Here is a 21758-nt window from a genome sequence, read left to right as displayed (position 1 = left end):
ATCAATGTGTATGACAAATACAATGCTTTCATAATTGGCAGTAGTGGTTCCAAAATTAATGTGACTATTCTTGTTTATTGTCTGTTAACAAGTCAGACAGTTAATACATTGGTCTAATCTTTCTGCTGGTTTATATTCATTTTAGTATAGGGAAAATTATAGTCTAGTCTTTAAATTTTAAAGCATTTGAGGGTTGTTCCTCCCAGCCCCCCTGCATCCATTTGAGAAAACACAGCTAGACATGAGAAAGGCTGTAGAGGAAACTATCATGAAGTCAGGCATCTAAACTACATCTAGGGGAGTCTTTTACTTATCTGGAGGTATTTATTGATTATTTTTTTTTCCTTCCTGCCCAAAAGTACTGGTTTAATTTATGAGGTGATAGAAGAGGCTGGGAGAAAAATTTACCTATAGGAGTGCAGCATTGTCTAACTAATTGCTCAGGAAAAAGATAAAAGATCTGCTGATGTAGCCCTGCAGATGTTTCTCATCTGGAATACAGACAAAGTCTAGCAATTTTTTTTTTTTTTTGGATTACTGTTTATTTTGATGCTTTATTATACTGCCATTGCTAGCAAGGAAACTGCACAGTAATCCAGCAAGATGCTATTTGTGCTTTTGTAACATTTGTTCTGTAACAATTTGGGGTTTAACCCCTTTCTCCTCCTTTTCTTTCTATAATTGTGAGCTCTCGCTTCCTTCATTGGGAACAACAAATCATGCTGATGGGTATATGGTATGATACCCATCATGCTTGTTATTAAACTACCTGAAATTTTAAAGATCTGTTAATGCTCATTTCAAGAATGTAACTTATAAGGACCTGTTGGCTTTTTTTGCCACCTAGTGCTCCTATCTCTGTATTACTGTGAAAGGCTGGTGTGTGTGAGGAGTAAGGAACCATATGCTGCAGCCTCCTCAGCCAAATGTGTGTTTGAGCTGTCAGAGAAGTTTCCTTGCTTGAGTGGAATAAACTTGAACAGTCTGTGTTTTGCTAGGGAGCTACCAAGGGCTGTGGCAAACCTTTCATATACTGAATGGGAAGAAGCATGGTTATATAGAACCTCTTGCTTTTGGAGTCTTTGTGATCTGGATTTTAAACCTGGCAAATTCTTCTTTATGAAAGATGCTAAGCTTGCTGGTATTTTGTGTGTTTGATAGGATGCTATGATGATACGTGTTCCCACTGTGGACAGAGCTTCAGATCTTTTAGCTGTGCACACAGAGCACCTCTGTCCTCTGGATCAGTAGCCAGTGATGCTCTGACACACCTAAGATGTCATTCCGTGTAATCAAAAATGTCTGGAAAAATAAATATGGGCAGAGCCAACAATTCCATGCCCCTTTATTTCTCTAGATTTCTACTGTAGATGTTTATGTGTAAGGTGAGTGTGCCTGCATCCATTGCATGCACTTGCATTTACACCCACAGACAAGTATGTAGTTTAAGGTGATACTGTGTATTATAGCTGAAAATGGGCAGAGTCATGTCTGTGTGTGAACTGTATGGTTGTGAGAAACTCGATCCAATCAGAGCTGTGCGTGTGTTCATAGTGGAAGCCCTCCTTTCCCTACACGGGTCAGGTTCTGGCTTGAGCAAACCCCGTGGTATAATGGAGCTGTTCTGCTTCAAAGGGGAGCAGGAAGGTGGGTGGATTAGGAACATTTTTATATTAGTAATTTTTTCTCACTGGGCCATGTCGCTTTCAAGTCCTACCATTACTTTACGACTTACCAGGCTACTCGCCAGTCCCTCCCTGCAAGCAGCAGACCTGCTGCTGTCCATCCCTCCACAGCTACGGGTCCAAGGCAGGGCTCTGGTCACGCCTGGAGGCTGCATGGGTCAGAGCTCTGCAAAACTTTACAGTTATGATGGGTTTAGAGCAGCACCAACAGACTCCTGCAGTGGGTGATATATTGCTTTTTGGTACCTGGCTATGGCATCCAGACCTCCCAACATTTCATGATGCAAAAAATGGAAAAGTGGCACTTAAAATGAATTTATTCAGGTGGGAGTACTGTAAAACATGAAAATAAGACTTTTGACTTGCTGCATCTACATTTGAGTGTCAATGAAAAGCTTTTTATTTGATTTTAGAGCCAAGCTTTCAGAAGCTGATGTGCCTCGTGGTCTGGAACCAAATGTTATGGGTAATAGATCAAAACAGGGCACTGCACAGCGAGAAAGGGATTTCTAGCAAAGCTGCGAAAGGCAAGCAGGCATTTGGGCATCTCATAGGAGAGGGTTTGCCTGGGGAAGACTGGAAATGGGAGGGGGAGAGATAGGGGAGGCAGAATCCAACCTGAAATTCCCTGGAATTAATGAGTCTTAATTCTCATGCTGTCATTTTTTACTTTTTTCAACTTCCTGATGTGTGGTGCCTTTTCTTTGCAATGCCTGCCAGCCTGCTTTGTGCAGCCATTGGTGTGTGCCATGCAACAGGATCACCCACCACACCCAGGCTGCTGCCTGCCTGCTGGGCAGCATGGTGGCATCTGCTTTGGGAGATTTCCAGCTCTGTTCAAGCAGGGAAGCTGCCTGTACCCTGAAGACAAAGAAGAGAACTGGGAAACAACAGTAGAGATGCAGGGAGAGTGAGCAGGCTCTGTTTTCCTTTGCTTATTTTATTTGACACTATCCTTAAATATAAGGTCATTTTATAGCCTGTCCCGGGGCTGCCAGATGGAGGAAGTTACCTTGCAAAGGAAGGAACTAACCCATACTGTCTAAATATTGTCGATCGTGTATTGAATGGAAGCCATGGCTTGAGGAATCTCAATAGCAGCTCTTTGTGCCCCTGGCCACCTCCTGCCAAAGTACTTTCCATAACTAGGCATAAAATGTATTTACATTCCTGTTGTCTTTGGTCCCAGACACACACCTGTATGCATGTGTGTGTATGAGGGCAAGCATACATATTCCTACACATTTAGAGTATGCATTTCTGCCCAGTGCTTGTGAGAATGGCGTTTCTCCCCCTCCGTCCATGATAACTAGCAGCCAGACATTGATTAGTTCAGTTTAGGGGGGGCACACGACAGGACAACTGTGCAGGACAACTGGATACTTCAGCAAAGAGATTCATGAAACATGTCCAAGAGAGAACTGAGCAATCACATGGTGCTGGCTCTGTGCCTGCTTCCAGCTGCCGAGTTTCATTATAAGACAGCCAAAATACATTAATTAGTCTTATAACTTTCATGTGCAGGCAATGCTATAGCTTTCACAGCCTTGCTATTGGCACAGAAGAGATGGTCTATACAATGCATGAATGATGGCCATGATGCGACCTCCATGTCAAGTGTCCCCTTCCCAAGGCTCCCAGGAGCCCATCTTGGTGCTGGGGTCATGCTGCGGAGTCAGGGGTGGGAAGGTGGCATGGTCCAGATCTGGGCTTTCCCAGAGTTCAGTGTGGCTTCAGATCTAGGGCTGTTTCCAACCTACCTCCATGTGAAGTCTCCTCTGACAGATCTTCCCAACAATAGTTTCAGGTAAATAGTCTCAAATGGCTAAACTTGTATTCCTATCTGTATGGCAGTCAGAGGAGACACTCTGCAATTTACCAGGGTAATCCCCACTCCTATTGCAAAACTGCTTGTAACAATTCCACAAAGAATCAAGCAAAAAGTTGTGCTCAGTCTAATAGTGAGTTTACTTTTTCTCTGGATGCTTTCTGGGCTTTCAGGCACTTAATGGAAACACCAGTGCTCGCACTTGGAGGGCAGGCTGGAAAGTTTGCGTGGGCTGGTGTGTGTGTGCCAGGGAGTCACTTTTTTGTCTGTCGGAAGCCTGTTTCCATTATGCTTTTGTCAGACTTTGCCTCTGTAAAGGGGAATTTGGACTTCCTGTGTCAAAGCACTCTGCAAATATTATCCAAGACCTTTACCTCTAGTCAATGCTGTGGTTTGTGCCAGGAACACCTACCAGCACTTGACCAGGAGCAATGAAGGCAGGGCTAGCACTCTTACCTTTTGAGGGAAATGTCTGATGATTTGTTTTTTCAGTTCTTTCCTCCCTCTGCATTCACCATTTTAGATGCATGCTCATGCACATGCTCTTTAACAGTCTGTTTTTCCTTCCACTTCCAGCTCCAAAACCTCTCTGTGTCTTCTCAATGTAAATACATTTTAGCTTGCCCAGTGCAGGCTGTGGAAACAGTAGTGACCTTCAGCTGAGAGCATAGCATTTGAATTTGACCTAGTTTGCTGAAAAGTGGGTTGGTGGTGGCAGAGTGGCTGCCAAACTCTCTCCTCCCCTGCCCTCCTCTTGGTGAAGGTCCTTGGGAAGCCCTAGGGGCAGTGATGGGGAGATGCCTCATGCGAGTGGGAGAGCAGGGCTTAAGGAGGACAAAAACTTCAGGGTTTGAGTTTTGGATGTTTGAGTAGAGAAGATGCAGGCAGGCTGGGCACTGGGTTTCTCTGTAGTGCCAGCTTTTATATTTGCAGCTTTAGATGTTTGAAAGTGCCTTTACAAAAATTTGCTGTAGGTTAGTAACACAAAATGCCCTCCACAAAATGCTTGTTTTTCATTCACTACCTGAAATTTTTCTCTTTGGTTGTTTTCCTCAAGCCTGCTTGTGTGAAGGTAGCTGCTGCAGGAGGAACCAGGCTGTCGTGGCACTTCCCAGGGCTGCTTTCTGGCACCAAGAAGAGCTATGGTTGCTCTGCCAGATGTTATTCATCCTCTGTAAGATCTGCTGGGCAGTACAGCTATGGCTTTGCTTGGGCATTCATAATGTATGGCACCACAAAGGGCTTGCCCATTTCAAGAGGACAATCCTAAGTGTGGAGGGGCTGTAACCCCCTAAACCTCATTCTCCTCTGAGTCACAGACAGACACTCGCTCACACTCACTCACTCACTCTGAATCTTAACTGTGTTGCTGAGTCACAATTACAATTCTTTTATCCAAGGCTTCTGAGATCTGTAGAGTTGTGTGTCTGCATGGCTTTGGCCAAGTTATTTCTCTCTGTGGATTCAAAGTTCAGTCCCACTAACACTGATCAGGACATTTCACCAGAACTCATCTGTCAATGGCTGGAGTTAATGCAATATGATGCAGTAGTTCACTTTTTACCTACATAAAAAGTCAGCCAGTAATTGATACAAATGCAAGCAACTCTGCAGTGGTTTATGCAGGTTTTAAGTTGGCTTAAAACCACATCTTTGAGCAGTGCAAGCTGGCCTGTAGTGAAATTAACTGTCATACGTGAAGCACTTTGAAAGACTCAAATGCAGAGTTTCACCTGGGTGCAAGTGTGTCTGTGCCTGCTTGCACAATTAATGAAAAAGCGATGGCCAGATTTTACCTCCGGAGACCTGCTTTGGCTTAAATCACAAAGCAGAGAGTTTGAGCTCCTAGCATAACCAACAGGTGCCTGACAAGTTAGACAAGATGAAAAGAAATAATTTTCACATGGATATTTTAGTGGTGTTTTTTTAAATACCAAGCAGGGAGGAGTGTATTAAGTGGGGATAATTTAATAAATGCACACTAGAATCATAAAAGCTCTTTAGATGTTGCTATTTTCTGCAGTAATGGTTTCTCAGGAGTGCTGTGGGGTGGCCCCTCTGGAAGTATATTTGCCTTTTCTTAGGGGACATGTGTCTTTAAAACAAAGCTCTTACCTTATCTCAAGTTTAAAGTACAAAATTCCCAGGTTGGAAGCAAGTTAAAATTTCCTGTTCCAGCTGCGTCTGCATTCAGTCTCAGGAGCAGATACTTGGCTGTCATTTAAAAAAAAAAAAGGGGGGGGGCGGGAACCAAAAAGGAGGAAGAAATCAGTATTGCAGGTAAAAAGGAGCAACTAAGGAAAAACATTCTTTTAAAAGCTCCTCAAGTAGTTTTCAGGATAATTTTTACTTATTTCCAAATAACTCATACCACTGATCAGCCTTTAAAAATACCAAAACCAACCCCACGTCCCTGCTGATAAACGCCATGGTCTCACTTGTAGCTTATCTAATGCCTGAACATCTGTTTCTCCCTTGCCAAGAGGTTCTCTTGCGATGAGTTAATGCAATTCCCTACACAAAGGTTAAGTAAAGTTGAGAGGCTCTGACTGGTGGCGGCATGCCATGGAAGCTTGCACTGCAAAAACAGCTTTGCTGTGGGAATGTCTAATTCTAATTCAGAAAGAATCTCAGGAGGGGGGAAAAAGTGTCACCTATCCTAAGCCTGGGCTGCAGCTTTGAGCTTTCTATTTTGAGTGGAAGATACTTCAATACGGCAAGATGCTTTGAACTCTGCACTTCCCTGGGTCTGAAGAACTGGTGCCGGTGGTGAGCTCTGCATCCCTTTCCTTCTGCTGGGGCAGCTTCATAGTCTTCCTGTGGGATGGACTTGGAAGCTGAATACCCATTCTTGGTGAATGTGTAGTATGTATGCACAGAGCTATTTAATACTTTTTTTTTTTTTAGTATTTAATACTGCTTTGCACGTTTGACAGCAGGGCCTTTCACAACCGGAGCAGCTGGAGGTGGGATAGGATGCAGGGTGATCCCACCACCACTGGGTCCTGGAGCTGATGGGCTGATCTGTGGGTGCTGGGTGGCAGAGATGCCCCATGCGACATGGACACAGCTGTTCCCCACGTGGATGTCACATATGCATGTCAGGAAACATCATATGTCTGTAACCTCGCAGCAGTGCAGGACTGCTGTACACAGGGAGTGGCTCCTTCGGTGGCTGTGGGGAGTGCAGCATCTGCATAGGCAGGGGAGCTCAGCAGAGCACAGCCTCGTTGCTTCCTGAGTTTCTGAAGGCAGGAAGGAAAGTAAAGGATAGCTTATACCTTGGCTTTTGGTTTTCCAAGTCTTGTCCCAATTTTCTGCCTATAAATAATTGTTAGCTTACATGCAGTGGTAGACTTTTGTGGGATCGGCACCTAACGTATGACTGTTTGTGGTACAGAGCCAAGCAAATCTGGGTCTTGAGTAGAGGCACTTGGCTTAAGATTAGTTCTGCTGAGAAACTTACATTTTGGCTGCAAAATGTTGCATAAATTAAGGTCATACCTATCTTTTCAATTCCTTTTTTTCTTCTCTCTTGTGTCCCCCCTCCTCTTTCTCGCTCTCCATGTCACAGGACAGCACTGCTGCAATGTACTTAGACACAAGATCATGGTTACCTATAGTGTGTGGTGATCTCTCACAAAGGTAGAGAGTCCTGACATGGACAAAACCCCCTCCCTGTATTGTCATGTGGTCATGCAATGGAGTGTACCTGTAGTGCCTTATGTATTTCCCCCAGCAGAAGGGCACTGGCATTTCATTTTTTTGGCTAGAAAGTTAGAAGTGTTTGGTGTCCCAAACTCCCCAGAGTTTGTGATGCCATTGCCATGACACGAGCCAAAATCATTCTGGGTGCTGATAGGACGAGTGCTGTGTTGAGAGCAGGGTCAGAGCAGCCCAGCACAGCAGCAGGGGTGCAGGGGCTGGGCTGGCTCTGCTCTAATGTGCTCTGCAGCGCAGGATGTGCCCAGATGTGCAGAAGCCTTCGTGCATCCAACAGCATTTGGGGATCATGGAGTCTTCTCTGTCCTTGAGGAAACAGCAAGGCAGGAGGGCACCTGTGACAGCACTGTCCTCCCTTTCCCCGACTTTGTGAGAAGTCATAAACCAGCTTTTCACCTCTGTCCTCTTCATGGCATTCCACCTGTTTATCAAGCTAGTGCCCTGTTTCCACTCCCCTGTGCCTGCCAGGTCTCAGAGAGAGGCAGGCCGGGCTGTTACCACAGGTGTCTCCCAGCTCCGTTGCTGTCAGCTTCAGTAGCAAGTGTTGTGATCTCCCATTGAAACTGTGCTTTCCACTTGAGTGTGAATTAGCCCTGGGAGAGGCGCCTCCTCTGAGGGGACCCAGGCAGGGATGCGCTGCCAGGCAGTGCAGCTGGGGTTACTGTGCTATCCTGCTCTTTCCATTGTGCCCCGTGGAAACAGCCCTGTGCTCTCTGGATGGGCTCATTGAGAGTTGATGGTGGTCCAGCAGTGGTGGGTGGTGAGACCACGACTTTGGCTTCTAAGTTGTGAAGGGAAACTGCTTGAGCTGGGAGAAATCAAGTGAGTGTGATTTGGTGAAATAAAGCCAGCTTGCTGGCAGAGTTATTTTGAAGGTGGGATTTGTTTGGAGAGTTATTTTTTTGGTTTGGTGTTTTTTTCTTTTTAAGAAAATACCTACCGTGTAACTGATCACAATGAATTACACAGTCTGCTTAGTCCAGGAAATATCAAATATGTATAATCCTATAGCACTGATTCAATATTTAAGGAGCAGTAAATGTGGAATTGTACAGTTGCATGTAATCCTTCCTTTGGTCTTTCTGTCCTTCTCTTGACAGGCAGATCCAGTAACGTGCTGTGGGGATCCCAAGGCATGTGGCACAGATGTTATCTATCATGGCAAACAGTCAGCATCATGTTTGAACCATTTCTCTTCAGAAGAAATCACTTTCTTGCACATTGGAGCAGGGGTTTCACGAGAAGAGCCTTCCCGTCCCTGTCCTGCCTCGCTGCTAGGGACTTGGTTTTCTGTAAGCGAAACCCTTGAGGCTCAGAGCTCAGTGCCTCGGGAGCAGGGAGGGACTGGCTGGTGACAGGGATGTCCAGCACAGCTTGTGGCGACACTTCAGTGTCAAAATGCTCAAATACTGTGGGTTGGGACATATCTCTGTATCAAAGGGGGGGACTGAGTTAGAATTCAAGGGTTAGAGTTCATACTACTTGAATCTGCAATATGTTTCTATTTACTTGTATTAATTCCTTTTTTCTTAATTCGTTTTTGGTTTTTTAGGCTTGTTTATTTCCAGTCATTCTGCCCTAACCATTGCGGTTAGAGACCTTTTTAAAACCTAAATTAAGATTTTGCGGATACCATAGGATCCCAGCTTTCAGGACTTTAAGAATATCTCCATCTCCCAATATTGAAGATAAAATTATGAAAGAGGGCACCAGGATTTGCTTCAATGCAAGTGATGCGGATTTGACATAGAATGAGTGAGTAGAGCTAATACAGTAAACCTTGCATCTAGCAGCTACTTCAAAATAGCTGTGTGTCCTCTTTAGAATTATTGTTATCTGCCGAAGGCCAGTTCTTGCAGTAGGGCTGCTGTGGGCCGGGCAGTTGTCTTTGACCGACCCAAACAAATGAGCTGTGTTATGGTTTTGGATGCCAAGAGGCCAAATTAAAAACCCCAGGTCAGAGGCAGATGGAGCAGGGGCAGGATCTGGGTGTGGGCTGCTCACCCCTTCTGCTCCAGCGTAGGCTGCCTTTTCAGGCATTTCATTCCTAGATCCTGGGTCTTGGGAGTACATGGGAGGTGGGGATGACCTTTGGGAATGGAGGACTTCCCAGCCAGCTGCCTCTCTCCTTCATCCCCATTGCTTCACCCCCTTGAGCTTTGCCAGCCTGCAGTGCCCGTGAGGGAGCAGCCTTGGGACAATTACACCAGGTCCATATAGCCCAGAAGTCAATGCATTCAGCAAGCATAGATAGAGGCTGCTGCCCGCATCTGCCTGTGCGGCCCCTGTGAGTTATTGACAAACACACATCCACACTTTTATTTTCTGTCCTTTCCTTTCTGTCTCAGTTTTCACCTCCTCTGGCTCCCACATCCTGCAAGGCTGTGCTTCACACACAGCAGCGGGAGCATCAAAGAGGAGATCCTGAATAAAAACACTGCTTTATGACATGTCTTCAAAGTGCTTTTTTAAAAGTTCAAAGGACACCATGAGGAAAAGAGAGGATCAAAATCAAAGGAAGACCGGGGGGAGGGAAGTTAAAGCCTCAGAGGAACTTTATGGCACATTTTCTGTAACATTTCCAATGCCAAAATCACAAGCATTGCTAGCACCAGCTCTCCTTTTTCTATCAGACTCCTCATTTACTTGCACCAGTTTCAATGCAGCTTGGCAGCTCCCAGTAGCTTCTGCCCCACACACAGGTACAGGGCACCCACAATTTCACTCTCATAAATTTCATGTGAGACCAAAACTTCCCCTTCTGTTTGGGCCAAGGGGAAGATACTTGGTCTGTATTGCCTGGGAAGCCCTGGGGTTAACAGAAGAGCAGCTTTGCTCCTGCAGCAGGACAGCAATGAGACATGATAACCATGTATGTTTCTGCTGCTTTTTCAGTAGGTTTGAGAGGATTTCTTCTTTTGCCAGCACTCCCAGTGCCTGCCTCTGACAAACTGCAGCTTTTGGACAAGCAGTTGAATTGCCGTCTTGAGAGCCTCCTAGGGAGTGGGCTCACCTTTAAGGAAAAGCTTTTTTTCTTTCCACAAATGTATCATTCTGCTTTCCAGAAGTGCATAAACTCTCATCTCTTGCTGTTTTCTACTGCAGGACCACATTATTTTATATGTGTTTGGGAAGTTTCCATTACTGTTAGGGGAAAGGGACTTTTCATCCTGAGAGAAGGTTGTGGTGTCTGACTCTAAGCAAGAAAAGAGAAGCAAAGGACATGCTTCTGTGTGAACACCCCAGGTACCATCTAGAGCAGGGGTCCTCAAACTTTTTAAACAGGGGGCCGGCGTGCGGATGAAGTGGCAAGCAGCCATCTGTGACTGCTTGGTTTCCCCCCCAGCCGCGGGGAGGGGGGTGTGGGTCTGTAAATACCAGCGGCAGGATTGAGGACCCTTGGGGGCGGTATCCGGCCCGCGGGCTGTAGTTTGAGGACCCCTGATCTAGAGACTATGCTTTACTTATGAAGATAGGGAAGAAACCCAAATAAACGAGGTATATACTTAATATTCAGTTAGCTCTCATAATTTTATCATTTTCCTGCTTTTCTGTGTCTGTTTTTAACCTGTATGGGGAGTGGAAAGAAAAAAAAAACAAAACCAAAAGCATGTATGAGGCAGGGGAAAGAAATCAGGCTGGTTTTGACCAGGATCAAACGCTCTTATTGATGGATAGGTGCACACTGAGGTGACCTGGAACCACTTCACTGCTGTGGGGAGTAGAGTGGCTCAGGGCTGAAGCTTCAAAGGGTGGGAATGTACCTAGCTTTGCCAATTTGTTACAATGTTGGGAGCTTTCAGGCTTGTGTGTTTAAATGGGAGTGGAAAGACTGAGAGGCCAAATTAATTACCCGACAAAAGAAAATGAATATTGGTGGAGAGGTGGAAGGCTCATGCTTGAAGGAGCTGTGAAATGTTTCCTTGGGGTTCCTTGACCTTTGGAGGAGCAGTCTGTGAATCAGGTTTGTTGATGACCACCTTTAAACCATCATTCAACAAATGCATTTCCTCCATAGAGGTGACGGTGTTTCCTCATCCAGCTGCTTTTCCAGAGTTCATAGAGTCAACACGTGCATGTCATTCCCACAGCAAATACTCGGTCCTCGTCCTGCTGAGGTAAGCTCACCTAAATGAAGCACTTTCCTCACAGATGCTTTCTGGGGCTGCTGCTCAGAGTAAGTCAGAAAACTTGCTGAATGCCATTCTCAGTAATTCATTCTTCTGTTTTTTAATATACTGAACTATGTATCTTGTGCTGTGCTCTCTGGTTTAGGCAGTCATCCAAAAATAGTCAACAGCGGTGCATATATGGGAGATAAAATTCAATGTGTGCTGTACTGTTGTGGAGGTCTTGAACTGCAGTGTGTGGGTGGTGGCTGGGAGAGCAACTAGTGCAAAGAAACAAATTACTTGTCTTTCATTAGAGAGGTCCCAGTTTCACTAAATATCACTGAAAAGGGCACCCCTCAAGGTGAAAGTCAGTAAGTGTTTAATATATCTCAGCAAAAGGGTAGTATTCACAGTTTTATTTATTGGTAACAGTAAGGGGGAATTTAAGGCGCACGGAGTAGCTAATCAGATTGAAACTTGCCTCAGAGACTGGGGCTGAGACCTGTAAGGTTTGTTTACAAGAGGTGATTTACATCTAAGTGAGATCCTTTAATGTAAGCTCTTTATATTAATTGGTTTGAAGCAGGCATGTCTCAATGAACAGATGGCTTTATTTCCCTTGTAGTTGTTGAGGCCATGAGGGAGGATTTCATTTTCAAATATGCCATCAGCAGTGGGGACAGGCACACAAAGTCATGCCTTATGCTATGCCAGGGCTGGGGCATGGTGGGACCGTCCTGGCAGTGCCTGGTGGGCAGCAAGGGGAAGGAGCCCTGTATGCTTACCAGCCCAATGGCTTCTCTCTCAGCATCTCATAATAGCATGCATGTTAAAGGATGTGATGGTGCTTAGGAGGTTATTCATGGCTTCCTACAGGAACTGGGAGCCTGGTGATTTCCATCCGCCTCACCCAGGGTCCAGGAATAGAAAGGGGCTCTTCTGTATTCCCTGACATCTTGCTCAGCCACAGGTCTACCAGCAGTAACATGGGCTGCTGTGGGAAAAGCTCATGGTGCTTGGATGTGTTTTACCTGCTAGGATTGGGGGGGAAAGCAGTGAGTCACCAGAGCTAAAGGTGTCAATTGGTGATGTCAGCGCTTCCTCCTGACTCTCCAACATGCAGCTTCTCTCTGCTGTCACCGCCAGTGAAACCTTTTGCTGGGCATTCAGGTCACCAGACAGAGTCATTCACTCTTGGCTTTGTGCTTAATGGCAGCATGGTGGGGCTTTCTGGAATTGGAAGGTAGATGAGATATTAATGGGATAGATTTGAAGTGCTTGGGTAATAGTCTTACAGTGTCTGCCCAAGCGAGGTGGGGAGACACACAGCAGCAGCCTACAAAAAGAGGTGCAGACCCTTCAGAGTCATTGGAATCCTGCTTTGAAGAGGCGAGAGGACAACATCTGAAACATGTCACACATCCCCTCTGCAAGATAGGACACAGTCGTTGCTAGTAAGGGAATTTCTTGTTCTGAGGTGTGGAGTTTTCACGCTCTTCTGAGCTTAAAAAGCCAGAGTGGTCCAGGTCAAGCCATGCACATCATGCGGCCATGCTGTGGTCAGCTCTGGGGTCTCCAGCCCTTCAGCCTGGAGCAGGATCATTCCCCTCAGCAGGGCTTGCTGTGCAAGGTGCAGGCTGCGAGGTGAGAATAAAGCTTCTGTATAAGCAAATAAACCAAGACTTTTTCATTAGAGCCCAGAAAGGACAAACTGTTGCTAAATGCCAACCTCGGTACCCCTTAAATCATTCTGACTTGTTCCAGTTTTGGGTGTGGTGAGCTCAATGGGCATGGCATGCTTAATTGTGTTTGGATTCAGTGGAAGAGGAGAGACTCCGCTGTGGAGAAGAGGCTTTGGTGTTCGGGACTGCTCTTGGGTTAGGTGCTCTGAAGTCTTGTGGGCAGTGTGGGTAGATGTCCCTGCTGGCACTTGCCTGCACTCCTGAGGACAAATTCTCACATATTTTAGAAAACTGCATGGCTGCACCCTGAGCACAGCATGGTATGCTGCCGAGGGGCATGACTGTGCCCCCTGGTGCCGTACCCACTGCTTGCCCCAGTGCTGCTGCAGCAGTGCTTTCACCAGAACCTGCTTTTCTGTACCTGCTTCCCAAATGCCGCTGCATGGCTCTCAGCATTGCCTGTAGCAGCTGGTGCAGGACAGGCAGCTGGGACGTGCATGTGAGCCTCCGAAGTGTCTGTGGTGTGTTTGAACTCACAGGTATAAAGCCTGGCATCATGTCAGTATTTCAGCCATTGCTCACTGTGACGTTAGCCAGGCAGCGGCTAATGCTGGCTGATGTGGCAGATGGTTGGAAGCCCATGATGGACCAGCAGGATGCTGCAGGGTGCAGACAGGGGATGCTGAGCTTTATTAGGTACAATATCTTCCAGTGGAACCCTGCACTCTCTGGGCCATCAGGAGCAGCCTGATGTGCATGGCTGTGATGCATCATTCACCATCGAGCCACTGGCTCCGGGATAATGCATCCGAGCAGGCAGCACCTCTCCCAGCCCTGTGTTCCCCTGGGGTGTCCTCACCCTGCTCCTTGGGGTGACAGGGTCACAGTCTGAGGCGACGGTCTTGTGCCCAGGAGGAGCCCAAGCACTGTTGTGCCAAAGCACTTCCTTGCAGTTTGCTAGCAGAGTGTATATAACTCTATCAAGTAGTTGTTTTGGGGTTCTTTTTGCCCTCTTCCATGTCTGAAAACCCATGGCTGCCAGTGAAAGTTCCCATGCGCCAGCCCTCCCTGTTACAGATGGGCTGCAGTGTGGCCTTTGTCTCAGGTCTGTGTGGGATTTTATTGTATTTTTTTTTTGTGACTGTTGCTAAGAGATGATTCTCCATGGAAGCTACTAGACCTATACAGGTGCAAAACTGGTGTAAAAGGGAGGGGAGACTCCCTGAAACCCAAATAGCAAGCATTGCAAATGAAAATGCGGGAATCCTCAGCCAGTTATACGCAGGCACTTGCAAGAAAAACAGTGCTGCGCCCAGGGTATTGCCATTTCTTGGTGAAGATCATGGTGCACAGCACCTCCAGTCATGGCTGCCTATTTGAAATGTCCTTTTGTCACAAAACTTTTTCTCTGCTTTTCTTAGGCTGCAAACGGGTGTATGCAAATACCTAAATATTTTCCTACTTCCTTTTTCAGATGTCTAACGTTATGTATTATTTTCTGATACTTACTTAACTTGGGAAATCTGTTTTCCCTCTCGTTTCAGCCAAGGTTTTCTTTTTAACCAGTCCTTCCCACTATTTTGCTTTAACACTTTTGATTTGCTGGGTAAACTTTGTGATGTGAGGGTAAATGAAAGCGAAGATGTATTGCTTGTCACATCCTTGCTGTTTAGAGAGGTTTGGCTTTTTTCCCCTCAATTTGAAGAGAAAGATATAAATCATTGATTTAAAAACGGTAATTTAACAAGATTATAGGAGAGAGAAAATCCACTTCCTACCCAAAGAAACAGTCTCTTGGGTTTCCCCACCTACACAAGCCATGTGCATCCTCTGAGCTGCCTGAGATCTTCTTTTGTGTTTTTCTGGCAATAGTGTGATATAATAATTGAAGTTCATATGCAAAGTTTTCTCTGTGGAGCCCACAGTGGATCTTTTAGTTACTTGGTAACTGGTCAGAGAGTTATCCTCCCTCAACCTCCAGCCTGCCTTGGGTGTGTTTGAAAAATCCCAGACCTGAAGGGATATTAAAAGTTCAAAGTCCATATTGGAGGGATGTGTTCAAGGGTTGCCTTTTCTTGCCATCTCCCTTTTTAACAAACATGAGCAAACTGTGCTTTTCTTTGCTGGGAGAGAAGCTCTGGACCTGGTAGAGCAGGAGGCTGCTGCACTGCATCGGTGTGGGGGGAGGGCAGTGGGATGCTGTATCCAAAGGGCTCTGTACTAGTGCAGAGGAATGGAGAGAGGGATGGCAAAGGAAGCACAGACCTCTGGCTGGAATTGCTAGTTTCCAGTTGCAGGGGGCCTTTGTGCTGATCCCAGGGAGAGTGTGGGATAACAGAGCTCCTTGTTTGGAACACCAGAATGCCTAAAACTCAAGCTTTGTTTGGGCTTGGTCAGATCATCCAAATTTACTTTGACCTTGCAGTGATGGTCCCCCTTCTACTGAGGGGTAACGTGGTGATACCTCCCCAGTGTCACATAGCACAGGGTGCAGAGGGTGGGTAAGTGTAGACTGATGTTTCTGGTGGCTAAATACTGACAGTCCTAGAAACAGGTACGGTAGCAGTTGTCAGCAGTACTGCCACAGCTGAGCAGATACCGCATGAGATGCTGTCGAACTAATATATATCCCATCCTTGTTACTCCCATTTTTGTCTGGAGTCAGGACTCTCACCAGGTGCTAGAATCATCAGATATTTTTAATAGATGTAGCAAACCACATAAAATCATACGATTCTGGGAGCTGGAACTCAAAAACCAGTTCTTGTAAAACATAATCACTTCAGTTGTCAGTTTAGCAGTAACAGGTCACAGAAAAGAAGTGTCTGGGGCCTGTCTAACTCAGAGTAGCAGGACAGGGTTCCGGTAATGAATTTTCAATGATTTTTTTTTTAATTATTGCAAATCATTTTTACAAACATTTTCCTAGGAAGAGAGTCCGAAACTAGAGCCAAAAAGGTGGAAGGCCTAGATTTAGACAATGCCTCAAAAAAATATGTAAAAAATGGACTGCATGGTAACTATTTCTTACTATCAGGCTGAATAGTTCTTCAAAGTGCAGAACAGCATGCTGCTGAGCTCCTTCAACAACCATAGTGAATGCTGGTGGACTGCCGCCACTGGCCTTGCACACGTGTCCAACCTGTAAACTTCAAATTAATGGGTTCCAATGAACTTCATTCAAACATGACCGGTTTGTGCGGTTGAAAAACTGAAATAGCTTAGAATGGTGACATGAAACCCAGCTCTTCTCTTTCCCCACTCGGCACCTAGGCACGCCCAGCAGTGCTGCTGGAGCAGCAGGCAGCAGAGCGGCAGAGATGCACAGCCAGCAGCGAGTGATCAGAAATACTTGTATGACTTGAGCGAGTTTTCATGTCCAACACCTTCAGACGTGGATGATTTCATCTTTGTTTTCCTCTCTAAATGTTGCAACTGACTTCTATTCTTTTTCCAGAGCAGAGCCACCTTCCCAGTTGCAGATGCTCTCATTTTTTGGAGGAAATGATTGAGCAATTATTAGTTATCACTGCTGCATAAATGCTCATCTCTGGATGTTCCATGCTGTACAAACATGAAGGCAGCGTGCATTTGTGCCAGTGGAGATGGTTCGGCTGCAGGCAGGCTTGGTGCCACCTGCTTTCCAGGAGAGATTTCCACTGCCCGTTGAACTGGAAGTGCTGGGGCTTGTGGTAACATGCTGTCTGTGTGCATGCCTTTCTTCTCGTGGCTCTTATGCTCAGCTGGGGAATTTAATTAGAAGTTAGCCATGGAAAAATCCATAATACTTACATATAGGTGATGTGGGCTGTGTGTAACTGGGGAATAATCTTAATTAAAACCTGAATGTAGGTTATTGTTCATCAGAAAGGAGTTGGTTGATTATTTCAAATACAAAAAAGAAAAAAAGCCCACACCCCAACTGAAACCCCCAACAACAAACCCCACAGAAGGTTTTGCAGCATTAACCCTGGGTAGTGCAGCAATGGATGCTGGAGGTTGTGGTGTGGTGGATGGTCTTGATCGAGGGCTGTGCTGGCGTTTGAAGCACGGGTTGTCAGTACCCTGTGCAGGGCGCAGAGCAAAGGTGGGCTTAGGGAGCATTGGACTAATACAGGCAAAGGATATTTTATGGCCTGCACTGATTTGCTGAATGTGGAATTTGAGATAAAATTGTCGCAGGTGGTAGAAACTCATCTGGAAGCCCGTTGTGACTGTGGTGTCTTGGCAAACCCCACCACATCTTGCTGCAATTGCTCTTATTAAAGCACCTAAGGGTTAAAGATGAATGGTTTCCCTTCCCCCAGTCAGTGAAGGTAATTACACCACCGTCTATTTAGTGGCAAAAGAATTTGCCATTGAGTAGATAGGGCCCGGCTTCACCAGAGCCCTTCAGCCGCCCAACAATATCACATTACCCTGACTGCATAAAGAGCGCGAGCGATTTCCGCTGGCGGGTCCATAATGGAGGTATCTCTTTACAAAGCCCCCACTTCAGGCCAGCTGAATGCCTCCGCCGAGCCTCAGAAATCCCGCAGCCCTAATCCCTTTAGCAACAAAGATCTGTTTCTTTGCTTAGCATGAAGTAGACCTCAGAGGCCGGTGTGTGCCTTGGCCTGTAGGCCAAAAGCCTCCTGTTTACAATTTCCCTATTCCTGTTTTTAATGTTGTTCTGAGAGCAGCCACAAAGGGCTGGTTTTGTCCAGCAGGAACAAGGGAGCTATTAGAGAGGGATGGAGGAAGGAAGGAAGGGAGATCCAAATGGAGCAGCCCAGGAGGGATTAGCATACACAGCTGTTCCCTCAGGGGCTGGAGCTTTATGCTTTTTATAATTTCCCTCTCATTTACATTTTTTAATATCTGGTTTCCTTGTTTCCAGGCCCCCCCATCCATGTCTTCAGGACCATCTGCCCATTTTGGATTTTTTTTTTTTTTTTGCTTTTCAGGCAGGCGCTACAGCCCAGCGTGCTCAACAGCTCCAGGGTTAAATCTTACAATCCCTATCAACCAGCCTCCGGTGGTTTTTTTGTTCACTTTAAGCCTCCTCAGTTGCTCATTTTACAACATGATTCTCCATCCGGCCCCGTAGTCCCTCCCTGGCAGCGGGTTGGGAGGGCAATGCTGAGCATCCCTGTGCTGGGATGACCAAGGCTGAGGGTTTTCATCCCTGAATGCACATTGTTCTTGACTCTGCCAAGACCAGAGGAGAGAATAACCGAGATGTTTACAATATTGTTTCATAGACTGCTAAAAAGCATCTGTCTGTTTTGCAGAAGTGTGATGAAACGTGTATGAGTATGGGACGTGGCGCAGCTTGCTGTTGCTGGAACACTGTGGGGGATAAGGGGCAGTTGCTTTTTATTATGCACCACATCCCAGATTATGTCAGCTATTGACAAAGGAATTAACAGGACACGTATATCTCATTTTAATTCCCCTCTTCCAAGGTGGTGATCTCCCAGGTACCCTGGTTTGCAGAGGGCAGAGTTGGTGAGTGGAGCCAGCCAGGTCTGACTGGTGACACTGCTGGGATACACCTGCAAGCCAGACCCAAGGACATGCAGGGCATGAAGCTAGGTGAGATGCTGTACCAACCTGCTCTCCAGGTTTGCTTGGCTGTGGCTCTTCCTGTCTTGGAAGCTCTGGGCTTTTCCTATAGTTCTATACAGTCTATAAGTCCCTGTAAAGTTATGGAGCTACAGGAACCTGTGCCTGGCTGTACCTGTGCTAATTCACGTTAGTCATCTTAAATCTAGACGTTTTATTGAAAATAAATGAATTGTACAGCACTTAGGTTTTTTTCTTCTGTGCAAGAGGAGATGTCATATATCTGCCTCTCTACTTTTACAGCTCCATTTTGGTTATTTCCCATGCCGCAGCCTGTTTCTCATGTGGAGGTTACAACAGGTCCTTCCAGGTAATGACCTGTTTTTTTCCCAATGCAGGATCGCTCCAAAGCTCATTAAGGCTGTTAAAAAATACTTATTTTGGTCAAATGGACACTCTAACCAGAATTGTAACCTTGGCTGTAGCTAAATGCAGGAATAAATCAGAACTTGAGTTTTCCTGTAATATCTATGAATATTTCACTGTATCTTCCGCATACAGGATCCTATTGTACGTATTGAGGATGTCTACAGCTTTTACGTGGTTTTGTCTATGTTTCTCAGGATTTAGTATTGCAAGTTCCTTCTAGGGATGTATCAAAGGAAAAGCTGGATTTGAACTCCATTCAGAAAGTTTTTACATATTCAGAATTACTTGGTGCTTATACAAGCAATCTGCTTCTGTGGAATATGTTTAGTGTATCTCCTGGAGATGGGGTGTTTTGCCCCATTCAGCAGGAGCTTGGGCTGTGAACTGGACCTGAGCAGCGGAGCAGGGCTGCGGTTAACATCCTCCCGACTCACTCAGGGACGTCCAGCCTAAACCCTTCCTTCCTGCTCAAAGTGGAATTGTCATTAACTCGTAACTAGTTTTCAAGAACAACACTTTTTGTAGACTGTGGAGTTCTTCCAAGAATTTTTCAATTTTTACAAATGAAAGTAGAATCTCAACCAGATGCCAATTAAAATGCACTTACTTTATACCAGCTAGCCAAAGCATTGCACCACAAGCTCAGCAATGCAACCTTTAAAATAGCCTTTCTAGAACAAGCTGGGAATAACACCTTTTAAAAAGCCACAATTTCAGCTACTCTTATTACTTATAATATCCTTGATGGAGAGGAACTTAAAAATAATACTTAAGGAACTTAAGCTCCAACAGCCCCCAGTAGACTTAGTTTATGTGCAGTGCAGGTTTCCTTTGTGGGATTATAGACTCAGGACTGTGATCACAGTTGATGATAATGTACACTTTCAAAATCATTACTTGTGTAAGAATAAAATAAAAGGAGTGAAGCCTTTGCTTCGCTTCTGTCATGCAAATGAATGAACCGGTGATTTAGCCATTTGTTTCTAAAAGGAGATATACATTTCCATGTTTTCTCCACATATTTATTAAACTAACAAGTATTATTTACATATATATGTAAAATGCATTTGGACAATATATTTCAAATTAATAGAATACTTTGAGTCATCAGTCTAAATGGTGCTTTGTAGGTGCATAAATATGTATTACTTTCTGGGATTTTTCTATTATTCCAAGCTGTGCTGAGCTACTATTTAATTAAAACTGCCACTTGGGATCCAATTTCTTTAGGGTTTTGTGTATGGAAATCTCAACCCTAATTTATCTATTTTCATTAATATTAAGCCTGTGGCACATGCACCTGTCTTGTAGGCTTTCCCATCTTCCGCTTGTAAAGCTGGCTTGAGGATGCAGAGCAGGATCATGGCCTTGTTGAAGTCAAGAGATCAAAACAGCATTAAATCCAATGGGCTTTAGTAAAACCAGCAACGATTTTGACTAACAGTGTCAGGACACTTTAGTCTTGATTGAGTGATATTTTTCTGTCTGTGAATTTTCTGTTGTGTTGATTCCAGTAAGTGTGTTGGGCTATGGGTAAAAATTGTCCTGCCTCTTCAACTTCTTTTGGGTGGAAACAAGATAAGTTTTCCTTAAACCCTTTTATTTTTACTCATTTTCTATTCCTCATGTTACCAGGCATGTTGGTATTCAAATTTGTCACCTTATAAAGATGTGGTTCTGCTGAGACCCTCTGGTCCTCCCTACAGCAGCAGGGTGTTGAAGGATTTGAGCTGTGATCTCCAAGCAGCCGCAAACTCCCTGCTTTAGCCTAGTTCATTTCCATGCTAGATACAGGTTGCTCAGCTCTACATTTCCTCGAGGTAATACTTGACTTCCAAAAGCTCGTGTTTCTGACTAGTCTCTTTCTTCAGTTTATTTTTCCCTCTAAGAGGGGAGCAGCAAGGGGCTGTGCCCTAGGCAAGTGGCTGTGAGGACAGCAGCATCCCTTCCCCTGGGACGTGGTGGGGATGATGGTGGTGGGAGCCACCCTGCCCACTCTGCTCCTTGCTCAACCCTCAGCTCCCAAGGCCGCTGCTGGCGTGTGATGCCAGCCGTGGTGACAGGGGTGGCAATTTCAGCAGGGCCGGATGGGGACCACCAATTTCATTCTCACAGATGATGGCTGCTGGCTCCTTGAGTGCATTGTTCTGCGCTGGAAGGAACACATTAGGGCATTGTCTGTGCTCCAGAAAATTTCCCGTCTGCTCTTAATGAGGTAGGCGGGTACAGAAAGTGCCTTTCTGCTCCTGCAGCAGTGAATCTCAACACCCACATGTAGGGCCAGTGTCCTGGGATGGGGTGTGGTTTGGGGTTTTTTTTTTTTAGGGTTGACTTGGGAAGCTTGCCCTTACAAAATGAATGAATAAGGAAAAAAATTGCAGCTGTCTGGATAGCTAGAACACCTCCATGCTTTGGCCAGGGTTTGGAAAGTTGATGTGGAGACGAGATGTTGAGCAGTGTCTTCCTTTGTCCCTTTTAAAACTGCCTCTGAGCTTTGGGAAGCTATGGGCATTTGGGAAAAGATGCCAAAAGTGACTCCAGGATGAGCCTGTGCTAGTGCCTGGCCCCATGTCCTCCAAACACGATGTCCCTATGAGCTGGACCAGTCTCTCCTAGTAAGGGTGGGGGAATGGGAGTGCAGTGGCTGTGGGCACCAGAGCTGGAGAGGAGAGGCTTTGTTGGTTTGGTTTTTGGGTTTTTTTTTTTATTCTTTTTTTCCGAGTTTGCCAAGACAGCCTGGAGGATAAAACAG

General features: G+C 45.6%; 1 long non-coding RNA gene across 1 annotated transcript in view; it reads left to right on the top strand.

Annotated features, from left to right (window-relative positions):
* Window positions 1–6075: 6075 nt before the first annotated feature.
* The window catches only part of LOC129784974 (uncharacterized), a 36028-nt gene continuing 20345 nt past the window's right edge, over window positions 6076–21758 (top strand). The window contains exons 1-4 of the long non-coding RNA XR_008748320.1: window positions 6076–6282; window positions 8337–10482; window positions 11255–11354; window positions 16304–18607. This is a non-coding gene — a long non-coding RNA (uncharacterized LOC129784974). The remainder of the gene's footprint in view (window positions 6283–8336; window positions 10483–11254; window positions 11355–16303; window positions 18608–21758) is intronic.

This window comes from Falco peregrinus, chromosome 8 (genome assembly GCF_023634155.1).
Source record: "Falco peregrinus isolate bFalPer1 chromosome 8, bFalPer1.pri, whole genome shotgun sequence".
Lineage (NCBI taxonomy): Eukaryota > Metazoa > Chordata > Aves > Falconiformes > Falconidae > Falco > Falco peregrinus.
The sequence above is the reverse complement of the archived record's forward strand: the minus strand, read 5'-3'. Positions and strand labels throughout refer to the sequence as shown.